This window comes from Bison bison, unplaced genomic scaffold (assembly GCF_000754665.1).
Source record: "Bison bison bison isolate TAMUID 2011002044 unplaced genomic scaffold, Bison_UMD1.0 scf7180017864519, whole genome shotgun sequence".
Lineage (NCBI taxonomy): Eukaryota > Metazoa > Chordata > Mammalia > Artiodactyla > Bovidae > Bison > Bison bison.
The window spans coordinates 11,314,586-11,320,456 of NW_011495072.1; the positions used below are offsets into that span (position 1 = coordinate 11,314,586).

Here is a 5,871-nt window from a genome sequence, read left to right on the forward strand (position 1 = left end):
TACTGCTGCTGCTGCTGCTAAGTCGCTTCAGTCGTGTCCGACTCTGTGCAACCCCATAGATGGCAGCCCACAAGGCTCCCCCATCCCTGGGATTCTCCAGGCAAGAACACTGAAGTGGGTTGCCATTTCCTTCTCCAATGCATGAAGGTGAAAAGTGAAAATGAAGTCGCTCAGTCGTGTCCGACTCTTAGCGACCCCATGGACTGCAGCCCACCAGGCTCCTCCATCCATGGGATTTTCCAGGCAAGAGTACTGGAGTGGGGTGCCATTGCCTTCTCCTTATAAGGATACTAGTCACATTGAATTAGGGCCCATCCTACTGCAGTTACGATGTCATTTTAACTAATTACATCTGTAAGAACCCTATTTCCAGATGTCACATTTTGAGGTATGGGGGATTAGAACTTTAACGTATAAATTGGAGGGAGGAGGCAGGCTTGGAGCGTGTCCCAGAAGAAACCATGGCGTCGCTCAGCTGTGGTACCACCGTCTGCGTTATTTGGAGAAGCCCAAATATGGCTGCCCCGCCTGCTTTGTGCCCTACTGCTCCTTGCCCTGCTTCTGGAAGCACAAAGAGCAGTGCAAGCCTGCAACTGATCTTGTTGAGAAAAAAATAAGATCAGCTCTTACTGCAAAAACTAAAAAGTGTGGAAAATGAAGATGATGATGATGACTCTGTAGCTGATTTTCTCAATAGTGATGAGGAAGAGGATAGAGTGTCTTTGCAGAATTTAAAGAGTTTAGGGGAGTCTGCAGCGCTGAGGAGCTTACTGCTCAAGCCGCACCTCAGACAGTTGATGGTTGACCTCAATCAGGCGGATGACAAGGCCAAGCTTATGCAGGCCTGCATGCAGGAACCCTTGTTTGTGGAGTTTGAGGACTGCTGCTTGAGTATCGTGGAGCCATCTTAGAACAAGGATCCTTAAGGTGGATGACTGTGCTGTCTGCTCCTCCTGGAAGGCCATCATGTGTGGGCCCTGCCCAGGGCGGTGCTTCCAGGACTCAGCAGCCGACGTCAGGTGGGCCGCCCCAGCCCCCTCTCCAGCACTGCAGGCTGGGGCACAGGCAGGTGGAGGTACTCACGGTGGCAGACCCGTATGGAGAAAGAACTTGACGTTCAAATGGTTGTTTTTAAGTGTTTTATTTTTGGTATAATTAAGACAAATATTCACTGAGTTTCCACACCCATTTGAGTAAAAACTTGCTCAGTGTTTCTAAATAAAATTATGGTGTGATGGTTCAAAAAAAAAAAAAATGGGGGGGACGATACAATATAACCCACAATAGTTCCCATCAGACTGGTTCCAAGGTAGCCAATGATTAAGATTGGTAATGACAATTGGATGAGTTATTCTACTTCATTGTTTAGTACCTTTTCCCTGGCAAGTGCAAAATGTGTTACAAAAATCTTCACAATTCATGCCCATTCCTGTATATCCACCCACAAGACTCTACCCTAGACCTTCTTGTCTTTGATCTTTCAGGCCTTTTACTTCCCAGCCCCCTACCAGCGAGCCAGGCCATTGACATATGCCCAAGCATCTCTATATATTTACTTCAGTCTGCTTCTCCTAATATACAAACTAAATGACCACGGACACTGCTTTAACTCTACCCATTAGGAAGATTTTTCCTCTTCTCTATTTTTCAAAGCCTATCAAGTATGTGGCTACAAAGGAGCCACTATCTAATTTTGGTTTATACCCACATACTAAGCTGACTCATCCATTAAACCAAACTCAGCCTTTATTCCTCCTCCTTCAGCTGGTCAGCTGTTGGTGCAGCTATGGTGGGTGACATGGGAGTCTGGATTACTTGGTCCTGCAGCTTACAAGTATCTCAATTGTGCTTGAGCTCCATTTCAGATGTACTATTTCCATCTTATAATAAATGCTACTGGGTCCATCTGAACACCAAAAGAACGCAGACCATAACGGGCAGTTCTGGGCACAGGGTCACTTGGAGTCCCATGGTTAAGTGTTTGGTTTCTACCAAGGTGCAGTATCACACTAGGAGTTGTTTCTTAAAACTTAGGTAATTTTCTGCTACAGATAGAATGGCCCCACTCAAGTCCCAGGGACTACACTTTGATTTTTCCACTGAGCTTACCTAAGTTCTGTCTTAATTCAGTTTGGGCTGTTATAATGGAATACCACAGACTGGGTGGTTTAAACAGCAGAAATTTGTTTTTTGACAGTTTTGGAGGCTGGAAGTCTGAGATCATGGTGCCAGCATGTTCAGGTTCTGATGTGATCCCTCTTCCTGCTTTGGAGACAGTCACCTTCTCATTCTCACTCTGCCCTCATGGGGGGTGGGGGCAGCCAGGGAGAGCTATCTGGTGTCTCTTCTTCACCATCACGTTGGGAGTTAAGGCTTCAACATATGAATGGGGATGGGGACAAATTCAGTCCATAATATTCCACCCCTGGCCCCCTAAAATTCATGTCATTCTTGCATGCAAAACACATTCACTCCATCCCAACAGCCCCCAAAGTCTTAACTCATTCTAGCATCAACCGAAAAGCCTCCTCTAAATATTATCTAAATCAGATATAGTGAGACTCAAGGTATGATTCATCCTGCGGCAAAACTCCTCTCCAGCTGTGAATCTGTAAAATCGGACAAGTTACGTGCTTCCAAAATACAATGTGGGGGGAGGGGGCAGGCATATAGGATAGGCATTCCCATTCTAAAAGAAACAGGAAAGAAGGAAGGAGTGATGGGTCCTAAGAAAGTTCAGAATTTAGTGAGAAAAATTCCATTAGATCTTAAGGTTTGAGAGTAATTCTCTGGCTCAGTGCTCTGCTGTCCAGGTCCTACGGGGTGGCAGCATCACTCCCAAGGCTTTGCTGTCTAGTCCCACTCCTAAGGCTTCCGGCAGAAGCCACCTGCCTGTCAAAACTGAGGCAGTGGCCCTGACGACCATCTCTTATTCTGTCCTGTCCAATTCAATAAATCCAACAGCCGTCCTTTATTTTTTCCCATCTCTGTCCTCTTCAGTTCAAGTTGGCAGTGTTTCTGCTCATGTAATCCCATATACTCCTTTTCAAGTAATAATCTAGTAACGCTGTTGGGTTTTTCATTCAAACACGTTTTCTCATTTTTTGCAACATGGGTAGGCTGAGAGTCTTCTAAGTAATCAAGTTCTAGTTTCTCTTTGCTTTTTAATTCACCTCTCTCCTTTCATGTTTTACTCTAAGTAATAAGGTGAGACCAAGCCCTTCCTTCAGTACTTGGCTTAGAAATCTCCTCAGCTGAATATTCAATTTTATCACTCAAATTCTACCTTCCACAAAACACTAGGACACAATTCAGCCAAGTTCTTTACCATTTTATAACAGGAATCACCTTTCCTTCAGGTTCCAGTAACATGTTCCTCATTTCCATCTGAGATCTCACTAGATTTTCCCTTAATGTCCATATTTCTAGCATGTAACTTAAAATCATTCCAGCCTTTACCCCTTATCCAGTTCCAAAGCTGCTTCTGCATTTTAGTTACTTATTACAGCTGTACTCCACTGCTCATATCTGTATTAGTCAGGCTCCTCCAGAGAAACAGGAGTTAGATAGAGATGTAAATTTATTATAAGGAACTGGCTCACGTGATTACAGAGGCTGAGAAGTCCCAAGATTTGCAATCAGCAAGCTGATGACCTAAGAGAGCCAACGTGCATGTCCAGTCTGAGTTCAAAGGCTTGAGAACCAGAACACCTATGGTGTAAGTTCCAGTCTGAAAGTTGGCAAGCTCAAGATCCAAGAAGAGACAAGGTTTCTGTCCAAGTCTGAAGGCTAGAAAAGACCAGTGTCCTAGCTATACAGTCAGGCAGTTGCAATTCCCTTTTACTCAGTTTTTTTGGGTTCTATTCAGGTCTTAAATTGATAGGCTGTGGCCCACCCACATTAGACAGGGCAATCTGCTTTACTCATTCTACCAATCCTATGTTAATCTCATCCAGAAACAAACCCCTACCCCACCCCAGACACACCCAGATGTTTGACCAAATTATTTGGGTACTCAATGGCCCAGTCAAGTTGAAACAAAATTAACCACCACAAGCTCCAAACTGCATCTTTTCCCACTCTTGACCCCTCTAAAACAAGAGTCTACTGGAATAGTAACAGAGATACTTGTATAGGAGACCGGACCATCTGAAGAGCCCTTCTGTTCTGGGTCTCAAAGCTGGAAATCTTCTGTTACCTAGTATATAAGCTGGAGAAGTATTCCTAGATACGGAATATGCCCCAGAAGATGAACAGAGATACCAAGCCCCGTGCATTCTTTGTGGCAGGGGATGCAAGATGCAACTTTTTTACGTGTAAGGATGGACCCTTAAAAACTTCACTGAAGTGACAAATCCTTGAATCTTTGCAGCATTTTTCTACTTTCTGGAGCATGGGTCTTACCAATGCCTCCAGCATACTAGCCACCTCTTGCTTGCACTTGTCTGCCCAGCATAATATCATCTATGTAATGGGTCAATGTGATATTCTATGAATTGTCCAGGTGGTCCAGATGTCTTTTGACTATGACAGAGGATAGAGTTAACTTATCCTTGAGGCAAAACTGTACGTAAATATTATTATTTATCCCACATGTATGTGAACCTTTTCTGATATCTTCTCTAATTAGAATGGAAAATAATTCATTCAACAAATCACTGGCCATACACTATATCTTGATGCCTTATTAATCTGCTCTTGCTAAGTTGCTTCAGTCATGTCCGACTCTGTGCGACCCCATAGATGGCAGCCCACCAGGCTCCCCCGTCCCTGGGATTCTCCAGGCAAGAACTCTAGCAACAATATTATGCCCAGCACAGCAGGTGTGATTAGAGCTGTTACTTGCTAAAGCCTGCAATAGTCTACAGTCATTCTTCAGGACCCATCCAGTTAGTTTCTGCATGGGCCAGACTGGCTAATTAAATGGAGACATGACAGGGACTGGGCTTCCCAGGTGGTGCTAGTGGTAAAGAATCTGCCTGCCCATGCAGGAGACACAAGAGATGCAGGTTTGATCCCTGGGTCAGGAAGATCCCCTAGAGGAGGAAATGATAACCCACTCCAGTATTCTTGGAGAATTCCATGGACAGAGGAGCCTGGCAGACTACAGTCCATGGGTTCATGAAGAAGTTGGACATGACTTAGAGACTAAACAACAACAGCAGCAACAAATTACAAGGTTGGTGCCAAAGTAATTGTGGTTTTGGACTGTTGACATCTGCCATTTGATACTGGAATATATTCTTAAATGTGGTTATGTTATTCATCATTTTAATGCACATTTCTTGCTATATGTTTTTTGCTAATGAATTATTACTTGCTATGTATTTTATATATATTTTAAACTATGGAAATCATGTTAGACAAAAAAAGCAAATTCAAGCGATTTTCTTATGCAAGTTCAAAATGGGTCATAAAGCAGCACAATTTGCAAGGTCAACAACACATTTCTCCCAGGAACTGCTAATATACAGTGCAGTGGTGGTTGAAAAAGTTTTGCAAAGCAGACAGGAGCCTTGAATATGAGGAGTGTGGTGGCCTGCCATCTAAAGTTGACAATGACCAACTGAATCATCAAAGCTGATCCTCTTACAACTACATGGGAAGTTGCCCAAGAACTCAACACTGACCATTCTACGGTCATTAGGCATTTGAAGCAGACTGGAAAAGTGAAAAAGTTCAGTAAGTGGGTGCCTTATGAGCTGATCGCAAATCAAAAAGAACTGTCATTTTGAAGTGTCATCTTCTCTTATTCTGTGCAACAACAATGAACCATTTCTCAGATTGTAACATGCAATGAAAAGTGGATTTTATATGACAACTGGTGATGATCAGCTTAGTGGTTGGACCAAGAAGCTCCAAAGCACTTTC

General features: G+C 43.6%; 1 pseudogene; it reads left to right on the top strand.

Annotated features, from left to right (window-relative positions):
• Positions 1 to 461: 461 nt before the first annotated feature.
• On the top strand, positions 462 to 911 carry LOC104981676 (annotated as a pseudogene).
• Positions 912 to 5,871: the final 4,960 nt, after the last annotated feature.